The 17,975-nt window shown below is 39.3% G+C and overlaps 1 protein-coding gene and 1 long non-coding RNA gene across 3 annotated transcripts in view; one reads left to right on the forward strand and one right to left on the reverse strand.

Moving 5' to 3' along the window:
• Positions 1 to 17,975, reverse strand: part of LOC126470560 (PAS domain-containing serine/threonine-protein kinase) — a 426,440-nt gene that overhangs the window by 306,296 nt on the left and 102,169 nt on the right. The window lies entirely within an intron of this gene.
• The window catches only part of LOC126470601 (uncharacterized), a 43,144-nt gene continuing 31,211 nt past the window's right edge, over positions 6,043 to 17,975 (forward strand). The window contains exons 1-2 of the long non-coding RNA XR_007586266.1: positions 6,043 to 6,155; positions 6,250 to 6,308. This is a non-coding gene — a long non-coding RNA (uncharacterized LOC126470601). The remainder of the gene's footprint in view (positions 6,156 to 6,249; positions 6,309 to 17,975) is intronic.

A 17,975-nucleotide genomic window follows, 5' to 3' on the forward strand; every position in this document is an offset into this window, starting at 1 on the left:
CTGCTTCACCACCTACTCTTGTACTGAAGAATGAAGAACCACTGAACAAAATCAGAGAACTTGTACCTTTCCCGAATAAATGTAAACTTTGACACAAAGACATAATGGATTTGGCTATTAAAAATATAAAATCTGCAGCAGACAAAAGGAGAAAACTACACAGTAAAGCGAATGCAAAGAAATTATATATCGGTCAGAAAGTTCTCATTAAAGCTCATTCATTGTCACATAAGAAGAAACACTTGAGGCATAAATTCTTTCTAGTTTACAATGGACCTTACAGAATCCGACGAATACCACATGATAATTGCGTTGAAGTTGAAACTCTGCCTACTAGGAAGAGTAAAGGTTTACACCACATTTCACATGTAAAACCGTTTATTGAAAGATAATCTGCTTTTTAACTTTGTCTTTGCCATAAAACTTTTCACTTTACATTACTAGTATGCTTTGTCAGACTTAGAATCTGTTAACATGTAACAATGTTTGAAGTTAAATATCCAGTCAAGAACCAAGAGAACTTATTTAAACAGAAATTACGAATGCATTGTTATAGTGAACAGACGTCACAGTGTTATTGTGTGTGTACATTCTTGCTTGTTAGTTGCACGATTACGTAACAACTATAAGGCTTACATACTTATAACATATACTGGTACTGCTAATGAGATTTTAATGCAATATTTTGGTTTACTTGAAAATACATTCTAAATTTAAAGTAGTTTCTGTGAGATTAAAAATGGCTTAGTATTTGGTTTCTTTGACAGCTACACGATTTTATCACGACGCTACTAATGAGTGACAATTTACAATGTTGCTTTTGCGGTGTATCTGTTTTATATCTGCACAGTTTTTCTGTATTATTCTGGAAAGTAAAACATGTTTTAGTAGTAACTTTTGTGGTATAGCTACAATGAGACAGCCTTTTTCGTAGCACAACAATACGTTACAGTATAGTACTTCCTTGATCACAGTAAGGTACGTAATAACTACGATATCTATACGCAAAGCATTTCACTTTCGTTTATGATGAGGTAAGTACCTTGACTTCTGCAGAACTTAGCTTTTGGAGCACGATAACTACGACACTTCCACAGAGATTATCTTACAACAAGATGCACAGTTTAGCGCTACAGTACACGTATTTGAGAGATTAATTTTGTACTTAAGACATTTATTTTTAAAGATTTTTGAATTACAATTGTGGGGCGGCGGGTGGAATAATAGAATGAATGTTTTGTATTTATGCTGTTTGCTCTCTAACTACAATATTGGCAACCAGAAAGTGATTAGCAAAACGTGAAGCCTGTAATTAGAATTCCTAGTGCCCACTTCATCTGAGAAATACATTTATAGTTACAGCTTATAGCTCTGAGGAATTAGGAGATTGTCTGGGATTCATAATCAAAAACCATTCTCTCTAAAATGTTCACTATATTCTGAAAGTCACAGACCAAAAAGAATCCACACAATCCAACTACCAGAGCAGTTCAGAGTCTAATGCGCTGATGCAACTATAACTGTTCAAATTAAATGTTTAAGTGAATGCTCGCCATAATTTGATGATAATGTTCAGCAAACGCCACACTGAATAATGGTAGAATGTCTGTCCTGCGGCGGCTTGTGAAAATATGACATACGCAAACTGAAGATAGATCATTAAAGTCATCCCAGAATTAACACTTCATTCGAAAACGATTTCATGGTTACGCGTATCCCGAGCAACTTATTACGTCATCCGAGGCTGTTTATACCAATGATACCGACACTACGCGACGCGACTCCCGGCACAGGTGGTGCGCTAATCAGCGTCTGGAGAGAACTGGGCCTTCTTCCTCTCGCAGCGTTCCTACATATAAAGCCGCGGTGCGGACGCCTGATCAAATCGGCTCTCCCGACTAGCCGCTGGGCTAGTAATGCACCACTTTAAGTTATCAAATAAATCATTGCTTCCTTTGCTGATGGCCGATGAAGCTCTCAATTTAAATATGCAATCAGCACACAGGTAAGTAATCATAATAAAATTCTGATGTGGCTAAGTTAAATATCTTAGGCGAGAGAATTAATTTAATTATACTGCACGCAGTAGACGAGCTCTGAACTTGCCCTTTGGAGATACGCTATCACTATAGTTTTATAGTTATTCAGTTGAAACTTCTCACATCTTTATGATGATAGCGGATCTCCCTTCTACTTAAATTTAAACATCCTAGCCTTATTTATTCGCCTACTTAATCTATCTTGCTTCCTTGATTTTTAAGACAAAAACCAGAAAATCATGAATTTCAACTAGAATATTAATTTGTGAGATCCAGAATACTGTTTCTACTAAATTATTATGAAAAGGGAATCTAAATATAAATTTTTAAGTTTCTAGCTCTTTTCTGTTGCGCCAATGATTTTTACAGAAAAACGTCCAAATTTCGAAAATGGTTAGAGTTATTGAACTGAGATTCAACACATATTGATTTAGTATTACTCCTGACATGCTAGAAACATTTTAGGTTATTTACTTGATTTTTAAAGTATTGCACAAAATTTATGACGTCAGAGCTAGTTACAGCGAACTGGCTGGCACACAATGGAAAGACTGATGTTAATTTTATAAGGCGTGAGTAGGCTGCTTCCCTACACAATGATACAAAGGTTATCCGTGATACATTTCATTTCATTCCATTGCTGTAATCTGTAACACCTGAGGGTATAATTATATTAATCCTCAGGGGGGTACACGCTTACTTTGTGTACCATGTGTTTGGCAAGCACAAGGAGCCCTAGCTAATATGGTATTTGCTTATACAACTTTACACATTGGTACCATGTTTCTCTAACACAGAATTACACAGCTATCTGATTATTTAACTCAGAGATACAAACATTTATTTTACTACATCAGTGACAGATGTTAATGTAATTACACCGTTGGATAACTTCACACTTATGAAATTGTATTTGTCTGTACTTTGTGAACTGTTCATATTTTTTTGGAACCATTGTGATACTATGAGAGCATTGAATGATGTATTTGGTATGGGATCATGATTTTTAAAGTACGTTTGAGGTAGATGACACTTTTGAAATGAGCAGAAAATTTTTTTTAGGTTTTAAAATATTCAGAAAGCTATGACGATTTTGAGATGTGATTGATCTGTTGTGATATTATTACAACGATGATATGTATTATGCTGTTGAGGTATGTTTATGATAAATGAGATGATGCTATATAAGGAATCTGATTATGCTATGTATTTATTATGATGAAATATTGAAGACGTGTTGATGAATATGTATATGTGTAATAAGGTAAGGAATAAGGAGTAGTGTTTAGGGACTCTCACTTGTGAAAAAGGATGATTGAAACCAAGAAACGTACATTAAAGAGTTATGAAATGTTTGTAAGTGCGTGAATGTATCACAATGCCGACGAAAATTTTTTGGACACTATTATATTTAAAGGATTTTGTTTCTACACATTTGCAACGCAAATTCTTGACCTGTGAAATTTTTATATGAGACTGTCACTGTAGTGCAAACTGGTTTCGTAAATATTTCGGAAAGAAAGTTAAATGTCCACCTTCATGTAATGCGTCATGGGCACCCAGCATGACAGTCGCCTGGAAAAAAAGCCATTAGTGTGTGCTTTTCAGAGGCACAGGTGGAAAAAAAGGAGGCCATTATCCTCGCTATTGACATTTCTTTGTAGAAAGCATCGCAAATATGACACGCTCAAACTTAAAAACATATGATTACACTGTGGAGCTCATAATTTATGATATTTACTAAAATGCCTAATGAAATGATGAGAAACATTTTATATCTATTGTCTTTGTAGTTGAGAGATTGCTCATTTTGTTTAATATCTAGTATCTAGCTGCACTGCAGCATTGGTTAAAATAAAATTTAATAGATGTAGTAATATCACTATTTTCTGTCTACAGACCCAGTAAAGAATAATTTTATGACGTAATTTCGTAGAAAAGAGAGCACAAATACACATTTCCATTCACAGGAATTGCAAAAATAATTTTTTAACGGTTTGGTAACTTATCTGCTAGAGTAAGTCGAGGTGATGCATCACTCTAGTGTTAAGATGTGACATAGGTATTAGACATGGCCATCTTTACTGTAATATTTTTTCTGCTTGAGCTTTGTCATGTTTAGGTATAAGTTATTGCATTTGCTGCTGCTGTTTGCCAGGCATAGTGATACTGAATTTTACTTTGTATTACTCTGTTAAGCCAGTTTTACTACTGATTTAGTTTTCTTGTTGCTGCACATTGGCTCATATTAGTTGTAATGTTGAATTTGCTTGGTAATTTAGATTTACTGTAGCTTGCTTTGCCAATTTCCATTTTTTTGTCATTGCTGTCTGTGTTAATTGTTTTGTTCTGCTACATTGCCTCGTCCCTTAGGATATATATCTGAGCTCAGTAGATTTAAGTTAGCTTAAGAGGGGGTAGACTATATAAGAAACTGACTATGGAGAATATGGAAAGAATGCACTGAGAAGTTATATGAAAAAGATTTGGGCCAAAATCAGTATTGTACAATGAGAAATAATTATTTTGAAAGAAATATGAATAGAGTACAGAAAGGAGGTATAGATAGGACTTTTTGGGAATAAAGATGAATGAAGGGAGATCTCCGAGAAGTAAAGAAAGTTTTGTTTGCAAAATACTGCAGTAAAACAAACCCTGTCCTTTCCTTGTGTTATCCCACTATGTGTTTGTGTACCCTTTGGTATTTGTGTTCTTCCTGTCTTTATGTGTTTATCTGATGAGAGTTACATTGTAGAATTTTTCTGATAATATGTTATTTACTTTGTAAAGATGTTTAGACATTATTTATTCTGTTTTGTTTTAATGCTCATGTGTGAAGGTGATGTTTCAAAAGTTATTCTGATCTTTTATGTATTTACTTATATCTTAATTCCTGTAACACTGATGTATATATTTATTTCTATTCTTTTGTAAAGCCTGTGTTACTACAAATGTTATCTGTATTCTTATGTTCTTTAATGATGTATTTTGTACCTTTGTTATTATATTCTTATGTTATAAAATTGTAATTGACACCAGTTCATCAAATTAAGTAACTTGTAAGTTACATTTCACTGCACACGTTTCTGTTGGTCATAGTATATGGACAATATGTGAGAAGTTGGGACTGTTAGTGTTTGCACATGTGTTAATAATTCGGCAAGGGACTGGATAACAGCATTGCTGGTTCTAAGGACATTTAAAAAAATTTTTTTGTGAGTGCTCAAGTGGTGGTTTATGGACTTGCTATATTCTCCGCAAGACTCTTCAATGGTGATTGTGCACGTGCACAGTCGCAACGGATGGCTGCTAGCCATCTCTACAAGGAATAGGTCTATAACTTTGATGACTCACCAATACCATTATTTCTACAAGGACTTCAGTGGGTCTGCACCTCTGGTGGCCCACCAGTACCATAATCTCTATGAGGAATACAATGGGTCTGCTCTGTGATGACCTACCTACCAACATGCTTCAAAACTTCGACTGACTCTGCAGTGGGTTTGCTCTGTTGTGGCCCATTACCTGTCTGCATGTCAAGAGTCAGCACTGTCTTTCCGTTGAAAGGACAACACTACTTCTTCAAGACTGCATGGAAATCCACTACTTCCGTGTGCTTTTACTGCTCAGGCTTTGAGAAAGACACTGCTATTTTACTGTGATGAACGATCAGGACTGTCTTTATGGACTGTGAGAAAATTTTAGCTTTTGACCAACATTGTATCAATAAGTGTGTGCATTTGATTTCCTTGTTATTGTAATTATGAAAGATTTTTTCAAATCTGCATTGACCACTGCCCAAAACAATTTGTAAAATTTTTTGTGGGGAGCATGAGGGCTATGTAAGTAGGCTGTTTAGGTTTTCTTATTGGTAACGCCACGTAGCGCTCTGTATGAAAATCACTGGCTGTGCTGTGTGCAGTCTGTGGCTAGTTTGCAGTGTTATCTGTCATTGTAGTGTTGGGCAGCTGGATGTTAACAGCGCGTAGCGTTGCGCAGTTGGAGGTGAGCCGCCAGCAGTGGTGGATGTGGGGAGAGAAATGGCGGAGTTTTGAAATTTGTAAGACTGGATGTCATGAACTGCTATATATATTATGACTTTTGAACACTATTAAGGTAAATACATTGTTTGTTCTCTATCAAAATCTTTCATTTGCTAACTATGCCTATCAGTAGTCAGTGCCTTCAGTAGTTTGAATCTTTTATTTAGCTCGCAGTAGTGGCGCTCGCTGTATTGCAGTAGTTCGAGTAACGAAGATTTTTTGTGAGGTAAGTGATTTGTGATACGTATAGATTAAAGTTAGTCAGGGCCATTCTTTTGTAGGGATTTTTGAAAGTCAGATTGCGTTGCGCCAAAAATATTGTGTGTCAGTTTAAGCACAGTCTTGTACATTTTTTCTAAGGGGACGTTTCAAAGTCAAGCCATAGAAGTAGCCTCACATTGATGTAGCCTTAAAATTCTTTAGTAGTTCTGGAATAATTATTTATTTTCAAGTGAACTTTCGCTAACTATTTTACCCTCTTAGTGGTTGAATTTCCCAGAATGCTGAAAGCCGTATTTTTCAGCTGAGAAACCAAATACCCGTTTTCGTAGTTCTAGCTTCAAAATTCCCTCAACTGCGCCATCCTTTCAAAAAGCATTTCATCCCCTATTTCACCCTCTTAAGAGTGGGATTTCGGACTATCCCTTCTTAACCAATGCCTATAGTATAAGATCCACACCCTCTCCAAAGTTCAGGTTTCTATCCTTAGCGATTTGGGCGGGGCGATGAGAAGTCTGTGAATCACTCAGACGCTATTTCACCCCCTTAAGAGTTGAATTTCCAAAGACAGTGACACATCTATTTTTTTCGTCTCTAACCGAGAAGCCAAACACCAGTTTTCAAAGGTTTAGCTTCAAAAATGTTTTCATAATAAAATATTTTCATAAAAAATCTCATCACCAATTTCACCCCCTTGGTGGTCCAGTTTCCAAAAACACTGAAACGTGTATTTTTTCATTTGTAACTGAGCAGTCAAATACTAATGTTCATAGATGTAGCTTCAAAAATACTTTAGTGGTTCTTTAATAATGTTATATTTTCAAAAAAAGCTTCCACCCATTATTTCACGCCATAGGGTTAAATTTCCAAAAATGCTGAAACACGCATATGTTTATTTCTGACCAAGAAACCAAATACTACTAGGTCTACAACTTTGCTTCCGCCGTTTTTTCTCGAAGTTCGGGGCTTTATTGTGAAAAACTTACAAAAAAATTACGATTCATCGTATGGCCCATCACTGGCCACTACATTCTCCGATCTTTTGGATAGCATACGAATCCCGTGGCGGAAGAACTAGGCGCCTTTTGTGGGGATCCACGAAGCGATACAATTTTGCACTTGTTCGTGTGATCGGAAGTGCTGGTCAGTCAGACTGTATGCCACTGATCGAGAAAGGTGGTAGTCAGAGAGAGCAACGTATGGAAAATACGGCGGTAGGTGTAGGACTTCGCATTTCAACGTTTCCATGTATATTTTGATGGGTTTTGCGACATGGGGTCGAGCACTGACCTGCCGCAAAATTACCTTTACGTGTCTATCGCTGTATTGTAACCTTTTGAGTTTCAGTGCTGGACTATAACGCATCAATTGCTTTGGATAATGATATACTGTGACTGTCTTCGTCTGTTTCCGTAGCTACAAAAACGTTCTGTCTTCCACCGCCATGCCGGTCTTCGACATCAGAATCACCGCTCTTAAGGCGTTGAAAACATTCTCTGCACGTTCTTCCACTAATAGTTCCCTCACCTTTGGTCTTACCCAGCGTTTTAAGAGCCACAGCCGCAGATTTCTTCATGTTAAAGTAGAAAATTTAAACTTCCCGCAAATGGCGAGAAGTGGGTACGTAAGTTGACGTACTTAATCGAGAATAACCTTATGATGCAATCACAAATCGACTAATATTTTATGGCATTATGTTTACAGATGCCTAAGCTTATTGTATTACACCTATGACCAACCACTCGAACCCTACTTGCCGCTACTGCCGTCTATTGCAAAACGGCGGAGCAAAGTTGTAGACCTAATAATTTTCGGAGATGTATCTTTAAAATTGCTCTAATGTCGTCGTAAACGACACCTACAGTACAAGATTCACAACTTCTCCAAACTTCAAGTTTCCATTGTTAGCGGTTTGGGCACGGCGATGGTGAGTCAGCCAGCCAGGACACTGCCTTTTATATACAGAGATATATAATTGGAATGTGTTTGCATATCACTTTACCTTTAAACATATGTTTTGCTGAAATCCGAACCAAGTACACTCCGCAGTCTGCAGGATGGGTTCACTGTTGGACGGCTGCCAAACTGTGATACAACAATTGCAGAAATAGAAGCGCTAATAGCAAAAAGCAAATTGCATCCAAAAACCAGGAAGACCAAATTTGTTGTACATCTCGAAGATAACTGTTTTAATGGTGAGAATGTAGGGGAACACAGACTTATAGTTGTACAGAGCAATGATCAATTAAGCTTTCATGCTGCATTTATCACATAGTTCATAAGCGATGTAACGGTGCTAAACTGTTCGCTTTGACCCTGTGCCCATTACACATGTTATACAAATGGAGATGATATCTTAATTACTGACGACGCCTTTGGCATAATTGTTTTATTATTCTCCATTGCATGTTGTAATTTTAGAAGTTTTACTTCTGATAAAGGTATATTTATATGTACCGAAACCTTGGTCAAGAATTTTAATAAAAAATTTTTATCCTGCAACTGTTTTTGGCTGTCATCCTTTTATTGTGAAGAATTTTAACAGTTGCTGCTACAGCCATGTTTAAAATCGTGAAACAATGTAACTACCCATTTTTATTAGAGGTTGAAAATACCCATTCAGTTGTAAGAGTCTTTTTCCAATGCTTAAACCACGACCAGTTTAGGGGCGTTATATGCCCCTCAACAGGTCTGATAACTCTGTGCTCTGACCCCGAGCGCCGCTGTGGATACTAGAAGTATAGTACACAGGGTACTACCAGCGAGTGCAAAGCAAGTCGACTAGTATTAATCGAACGGATCGCTGTGTCAGAAGAAATCTACGGGTACCGGTCACCGAATTCTGGCCCCTATTTTGACTGGATCAGAGGTGCTTACTATACGTTGGTCAAGGGCCCGAAGACAGAGTGATGTCGCGCTGAAGCTGTTTGCTCCAATAAAATAACGATTGGAAATTTAGAATGCTGAAGGTGTTCTGATTCAACATTTTTTTTTATTTCGAATTGGGGATGGATGAGAGAAAAAATCGATCGTGTTCTTTATAAAGGAATTATCTCGGCAACTGCCTTAAGCAATTTCGGGAAACCATGGGAAAGGTAAATCGTGTGACCATCAGGGATTTGAACAGTCGCTCTCCCGAATGCAAATCCAGTGTCTTACCACTGCGCCACGTCACTAGGTCACCTAACAGCCACGACCTGTAGTAACTTTTCGACACGCAGCGTCTATAAGTTTCTGTGCCGGGAATGTCATATCTGACTGCTTATTGCAGTCTGGCGAGTTGTGTGACGGATGAAGCAGATAACCGACACACCATTGATAATCTTTCTGTGCTTACGTCTCGCTTCCACATCCATTTCGATGCACCTTAACACCCTGTTAAGATCTGTATCCTCACAAAGCACAGTTATTTAACATTTTTTGGCACTACTCTTAGACTTTTTCTCTCATGAGGTTGCATATCGAGTTGACAGTTTTGCATGGCTCAATGGCCAGGTGCAACTGCTTTAATTGGACGCCAATTCGACGACTTGCGTGTCCCTAATCTATCTCAGTTATCCAGGCAGGGAAAAGGAAACTACAGCTGATAATGGAATCCGAACCACGTGGTGTTCTGGCGACTCCTCAAATAGCAAAATGTCAAATATTGACAGTCATGTAGCGACAGCTGGTCAACGTGTATCCAGCAGCAAAAAATAATATTTTAAGAATTATGTACTGATGTTTTTTTAGGTGTGTGGCGGCTGGGCTTAATTTTTTAGTTAAGGTAGGGTGGTCGGCCCTGCTTAATCACCAAAATAACGAGCCCGGTGATGTAGTAGTAAAGAGCATACCTGGAAACCCAGATGCCGCGGGATCAAATCCTGATCGGAGCATAGAACTTTTGACACTGCCTTTAATCTAGCTTTCACCCCTCAACGATGTGAAGGGTCATTAGGAATGACATCTGGTTCGGACTCCATGTTAAACCGCACTGTAAGTACCCCTTTTCCGGCTCAATGACTGGGGTAGATCAGGGACACTCAATTCGCATCCTATTAAAAGACCTGCAACTGGTCATTGTGCCAGACAAAATTATAATTATCATCAAAATAATTACTGTTATTGATAGCATGCTAAAATTTGCAAAATTATTCGTGTTACGTTTCTCAGTCTCGACTAATTTAATGAAAGCGTGGCAAATAAGCATTTCCCGACAGTATGTTTCTTTCAGTTCATATTTGTGTAAGAAATGAAGCAATAAATAAGAAGTATGTTAGCCATAACGGACTGTTTTAATTTGAAGCCGTAATTTTCCATATCATAGTTCAATCACGAGAAACAATCATTACTGAAACTGATGCGGCTGGTTACGTGGTAAATAGAGATTTATGACCCGTTCTCTAGGGAAAGGTAGACTAGGACGGGAATAAGATTGGGGTTCAAATGGCTCTGAGAACTATGGCACTTAACTTCTGAGGTCATCAGCCCCCTAGAACTTAGAACTACTTAAACCCAACTAACCTAAGGACATCACACACATCCATCCCGAGGCAGGATTCGAACCTGAGACCGTAGCGGTCGCGCGGTTCCAGACTGTAGCGCCTAGAACCGCTCGGCTACCCCGTCCGGCCAATAAGATTGGAACTGGGGATGAGAAGAAGAGTAATGTGAATCTTGGATGGGAGTTTTAAAACCTCTTTACGTAAGATCGCATATACTGTATATCAGTGTGGGAAAGCGAGGCGTTATAGGCCTAAGCACAAGACAGCAGTGGATGCAGTGATGCATCAACTGTTTTCAACGCTACCACTATCAGGTATTGATAAAGTCTTGCATCAACCGCAGATAAACGAGGACTTCACTGGTATGGTGTGGATAAGTGACAAAGAGCCACATGTAATGTATGACGAAACTAGCCTCAAGGTAAATCTGAAATTTTTCTGCAGATTGCACTTATCGGCTCCTCGGTGCTTTTTTCTGGTTTCTTTTAACCTTTTCTTAAAGTTATCAGTTTTACGCTACTCTCGACCTCTTCCTATTTTAGGATTCTCTTTTTCGTTCTTATGTGTCTACCACATCCAATCTGTTCCATAATTTTTTTCACAGGGGAAAGTAGTCTTTCTCGGCGAATTTCACTGATCAAATCTTGTGTTTCAGCCGATCCGTGGCGTCGTCTTCTTGCATTATTTCGAGAGTTTCCTACTCGTTATCTTCAGGTCAAGATCATCGCCTAAAATAGCGAGTAGGAAACTCACCGAAACGTTGCGACACTACGACCCGGCTGATAATATGAGAATATTTCATCAGTGTTATTTACATGTTATAATCATCGGGGGTCTCATTACTGGGTCAGGACGGGGTCTAAGATCTTAAGGTCACCACTCACGCCTCTAGGGCAAATGCATGACGTATTTTCAGGTTTGCAATATATCCTGGTACTTGTCACGTTTTCCCTGCAATGTGACCCGTCCACTGTGAGAGATCTAACCAGATCACGATCAAAGACAAAGTCACCCATGTCTCTCAGGCATCTGTGTGACTAAAAAGTGGGGGGAAAATGAAGGCTTCCCTCCCCCTCCTCTCTAGACAAACAGGATGACTCCTTATTATTACTCCAATTTCTGGGTTTCGTCATTCTAGGTCTGTAAGATGAAGTAAAGGATAATTATCATGAAGTGGCAGCAAAGATCACCCATCGCCTCCAGACAGAATAAAAAGAAGACTGTCACATTTGAAAGTAAATATTGTTCCATTCATCTAGGTCCCTTAATCGGGCCGATAGGTTAGAATATCTGAAAAAGGAAATGGATAGGTCAGATTTAGATGTAGAGCGAATTAGTGAAGTTTGGTGGCAGAAGGAACAGGGCTTCTGGTCAGATGAATACAGGGCTGTAAAAACAAAATCAAATAGAGGTAATGCAGGTGTTGGTTTAATAACGAATAGGAAAATAGGACTGTGGGTAAGCTATTAAGAACAGCGTAGGGAATGCATTACTGCAGCCAAGATAGACACGGAGCCCACACCCACTACAGCAGCACAAGTTGACATGCCAACTAGCTCCGCAGATCAAGAGATTGAAGAAATGTATGATGAGATAAAAGAAATTATTAACTAGTTATGGGAGACGAAACTTTAGTTGTGATGGGGGACTGGAATTCGACAGCAGGTAAAGGAAGAGAAGGGAAAATAGAGGTGAATATGTACTGGGGGAAAGGAATTAAAGAGGAAGCCGCCTGGTAGAATTTTGCACAGAGCATAATTTAATCATCGCTAACACTTGGTTTAAGAATCAGGAAAGGAGGCTGCATATGTGGAAGAGACGTGGAGACAATGGAAGGGTTCAGATTGATTATACATTTAGGAAGCAGGTTTTAAATTGTAATACATTTCCAGGGGAAAATGTGGACTCTGACCACAGTTTATTGGTTATGAAGCGTAGATTAAAACTGAAGAAATTGCAAAAAGGTAGGAAATTGAGGAAATGGGACCTGAATAAACTCAAAGAACGGGAGGTTGTTGAGATTTTAAGAAGGAGTATTAGGCGATGGTTTACTAGAACAGGGGAAAGGATTACAATAGAAGAAGAGTGGGTAGCTTTGAGAGGTGGAATAGTGAAGGCAGCACAGGATCAAATAGGTAAGAAGACAAGGCCCAGTAGAAGTCTTTGGATAACACAAGAGATATTGAATTCAACTGATGAAAAGAGGAAATATAAAAATGCAATAAATAAAGGAGGTGAAAGGGCATACAAACGTCTAAAAATGAGATTAACAGGAGGTGCAAAATGGCTAAGCAGGAATAGCTAGAGGACAAATGTAGGGTTTTCAAGGCATATATCGCTAGAAGAAACATAGATGCAGCCTACAGGGAAATTAAAGCGGCCTTTGGAGAAAAGAGAACCAAATGTATAAATAACAAGAATTGTTGTTGTTGTTGTCTTCAGTCCCGAGACTGGTTTGATGTAGCTCTCCATGCTACTCTATCCTGTGCAAGCTTCTTCATCTCCCAGTATCTATTGCAACCTACATCCTTCTTAATCTGCTTACTGTATTCATCTCTTGGTCTCCCTCTACGATTTTTACCCTCCACGCTGCCCTCCAATGCTAAATTTGTGATCTCTTGATGCCTCAGAACACGTCCTACCAACCGGTCCCTTCTTCTTGTCAAGTTGTGCCACAAATTCTTCTCCCCAATTCTATTCAATTCCTCCTCATTAGTTATGTGATCTACCCATCTAATCTTCAGCATTTTTCTGTAGCACCACATTTCGAAAGCTTCTATTCTCTTCCTGTCCAAACTATTTATCGTCCATGTTTCACTTCCATACATGGCTACACTCCATACAAATACTTTCAGAAACGACTTCCTGGCACTTAAATCTATACTCGATGTTAATAAATTTCTCTTCTTCAGAAACGCTTTCCTTGCCATTGCCAGTCTATATTTTATATCCTCTCTACTTCGACCATCATCAGTTATTTTGCTCCCCAAATAGCAAAACTCCTTCACTACTTTAAGTTTCTCATTTCCTAATCTAATTCCCTCAGCATCACCCAACTTAATTCGACTCCATTCCATTATCCTCGTTTTGCTTTTGTTGATGTTCATCTTATATCCTCCTTTCAGGACACTGTCCATTCCGTTTAACTGCTCTTCCAAGTCCTTTGCTGTCTCTGACAGAATTACAATGTCATCGACGAACCTCAACGTTTTTATTTATTTTCCATGGACTTTGATACCTACACCGAATTTTTATTTTGTTTCCTTCACTGATTGCTCAATATACAGATTAAATAACACCGGGGACAGGCTACAACCCTGTCTCACTTGCTTCCCATCGCTGCTTCCCTTTCATGACCGTCGACTCTTGTAATTGCCATCTGGTTTCTGTACAAATTGTAAATAGCCTTTCGCTCCCTGTATTTTACCCCCGCCACATTTAGAATTTGAAAGAGAGTATTCCAGTCAACATTGTCAAAAGCTTTCTCTAAGTCTACAAATGCTAGAAACGTAGGTTTGCCTTTCCTTAATCTATTTTCCAAGATAAGTCGTAGGGTCAGTATTACCTCACGTGTTCCAACATTTCTGCGGAATCGAAACTGATCTTCGCCGAGGTCGGCTTCTACCAGTTTTTCCATTCGTCTGTAAAGAATTCGCGTCAGTATTTTGCAGCTGTGACTTATTATACTGATAGTTCGGTAATTTTCACATCTGTCAACACCTGCTTTCTTTGGGATTGGAATTATTATATTCTTCTTGAAGTCTGAGGGTATTTCGCCTGTCTCATACATCTTGCTCACCAGATGGTAGAGTTTTGTCATGACTGGCTCTCCCAAGGCCGTCAGTAGTTCCAATGGAATGTTGTCTACTCCCGGGGCCTTGTTTCGACTCAGGTCTTTCAGTGCTCTGTCAAACTCTTCACGCAGTATCGTATCTCCCATTTCATCTTCATCTACATCCTCTTCCATTTCCATAATATTGTCCTCAATTACATCGCCCTTGTATAGACCCTCTATATACTCCTTCCACCTTTCTGCTTTCCCTTTTTTACTTACAACTGGGTTTCCATCTGAGCTCTTGATATTCATACAAGTGGCTATCTTTTCTCCAAAGGTCTCTTTAACTTTACTGTAGGCAGTATCTATCTTACCCCTAGTGAGATAAGCCTCTACATCCTTATATTCATCCTCTTGCCATCCCTGCTTAGCCATTTTGCACTTCCTGCCGATCTCATTTTTGAGACGTTTGTATTCCCTTTTGCCTGCTTCATTTACTGCGTTTTTAAATTTTGTCCTTTCATCAATTAAATCCAATATTTCTTCTGTTACCCAAGGATTTCTACTAGCCCTCGTCTTTTTAACTACTTGATCCTCTGCTGCCTTCACTGCCTTTCTTTCCCCCATTCCTGTCAATTGTTCCCTTATGCTCTCCCTGAAACTCTGTACAACCTCTGGTTCTTTCAGTTTATCCAGGTCCCATCTCCTTAAATTCCCACCTTTTTGCAGTTTCTTCAGTTTTAATCTACAGTTCATAACCAATAGATTGTGGTCAGAGTCCACATCTGCCCCTGGAAATGTCTTACAATTTAAAACTTAGTTCCTAAATCTCTGTCTTACCATTATATAATCTATCTGATACCTTCTAGTATCTCCAGGGTTCTTCCATGTATACAACCTTCTTTTATGATTCTTGAACCAAGTGTTAGCTATGATTAAGTTATGCTCTGTGCAAAATTCTACCAGACGGCTTCCTCTTTCATTCCTCTCCCCCCATCCATATTCATCCACTATGTTTCCTTCTCTCCCTTTTCCTACTCTCGAATTCCGGTCACCCATGGCTATTAAGTTTTCGTCTTCCTTCACTACCTGAATAATTTCTTTATCTCATCATACATTTCATCAATTTCTTCATGATCTGCAGAGCTAGTTGGCATATAAACTTGTACTACTGTAGTAGGCATGGGTTTCGTGTCTATCTTGGCCACAAGAATGCGTTCACTATGCTGTTGGTAGCAGCTTACCCGCACTCCTATTTTTTTATTCATTATTAAACCTACTCCTGCATTACCCCTATTTGATTTTGTATTTATAACCCTGTATTCACCTGACCAAAAGTCTTGTTCCTCCTGCCACCGAACTTCACTAATTCCCACTATATCTAACGTCAACCTACCCAGTTCCCTTTTTAAATTTTCTAATCTACCTGCCCGATGAAGGGATCTGACATTCCACGCTCCGATCCATAGAACGCTAGTTTTCTTTCTCCTGATAACAACGTCCTCTTGAGTAGTCCCCGCCCGGAGATCCGAATGGAGGACTATTTTACCCCCGGAATATTTTACCCAAGAGGACGCCATCATCATTTAATCATAGAGTAAAGCTGCATGCCCTCGGGAAAAATTACGGCTGTAGTTTCCCCTTGCTTTCAGCCGTTCGCAGTACCAGCACATGAAGGCCGTTTTGGTTAGTGTTGCAAGGCCAGATCCGTCAATCATCCAGACTGTTGCCCTTGCAACTACTGAAAAGGCTGCTGGCCCTCTTCAGGAACCACACGTTTGTCTGGGCTCTCAACAGATACCCCTCCGTTGTGGTTGCACCTACGGTACGGCCATCTGTATTGCTGAGGCACGCAAGCCTCCCCACCAACGGCAAGGTCCATGGTCGAAGGTCCATGGTTCATGGGGGTAGGATATCAAGAGAGTAGATGAAAAATGATTCCTAAGCAAAGAAGGGAGAGCAGAAAGGTGGAAGGAGTGTATAGAGGTCTATACGAGGGATATGTACGTCTGGGCTGTATCATAGAAATGGAAGAGGACGTAGATGAGGATGAGATGGGAGATGCGATACCACGAGCAGAATTTGGCAGAGGTCTGAAAGACCTACGTCGAAACAAGGCCCTGGAAGTAGATGACATTCCTTTAGAACTACTGATAGCCTTGGGAGGGCAAGCCATTTCAAACTTTTCCAACTGGTGAGCAAGATGCATGACCTCAAAAAGACTATAATTATTCCAATAGCAAAGGAAGCAGGTGCTGAGAGGAGCGAATATTACCGAACTATCGCTTTAATAAGTCATGGTTGGAAAATACTAACACGAGTTCTTTAAAGAAGAATAGAAAAACTGGTAGAATCTGACCTCGGGGAAGATCGGTTTGGATCCTGGAGAAATGTAGCAATACGCGAGGCAATACTCACCCTTCAACTTGTCACAGACTATGGGTTAACGTTTATAGCATATATAGGCTTAGAGAAGGTTTTTGATAATGTTGTCTGGAATACTCTCTTCATAATTCTGAAGGTGGCAGGGGTAAAATACAAGGAGTGAAAGGCAATTTACAATTGGTAAGTAAACCAGATGGCATTTATAAGAGTCGTGGGGCACGAAAGGGAAGCAGTGGTTGAGAGGGGGTAAGACAAGGTTGTAGCCTATCCTCGATGTTATTCAACCTGTATATTGAGCAAGCAGTAAAAGAAACAAAAGAAAAATTGGGAGTGGGAAGAAGAAATAAAGACTTTGAGGATTGCCGATGACATTGTAACTCTGTCAGAGACAGCAAAGGACTTGAAAGAGTAGTTGAACGGAATGGACAACGTCTTGAAAGGTGGATATAAGATGACTAACCACAAGAGCAAAACAAGGGTAGTGGCATAAAATCGAATTAAATCAGGTGATGCCGAGGGAATTAGATTAGGAAATGGGACACTTAAAGTAGTAGAGGGGTTTTGCTATATGGGCAGCAAAATAACAGATGATGGCCGAAATAGAGAATCTGTAGATGTAGACTGGCAATGGCAAGGAAAGCGTTTCTGAAGAAGAGAAATTTGTTAACATCAAGTATAGATTTAAGTGTCAAGAAAACTTTTCTGAAAGTATTTGGCTGGAGTGTAGCCACGTACGGAAGTAAAACATGGATGACAAATAGTTGAAATGTTGTGCTACAAAGAATGCTGAAGATTAGACGGGTAGATCACGTAACTAATGGGGAAGTGCTGAAAAGAACTGGGTAAGAAAGGGCTTCGTGGCACAGCCTAACTAGAAGAAGGGGGACATTAAGGGATCACAGGAAGTGTGTGTGTGTGTGGGGGGGGGGGGGGGGGGGGGTAGTAAAAATCGTAGAGAGAGACCAAGATATGAATAAAGTAAGCAGATTCAGAAGGATGTAGGTTGCAGTAATTACTCAGAGATGAAACA

This window comes from Schistocerca serialis, chromosome 1 (assembly GCF_023864345.2).
Source record: "Schistocerca serialis cubense isolate TAMUIC-IGC-003099 chromosome 1, iqSchSeri2.2, whole genome shotgun sequence".
Classification (NCBI taxonomy): Eukaryota; Metazoa; Arthropoda; class Insecta; order Orthoptera; family Acrididae; genus Schistocerca; species Schistocerca serialis.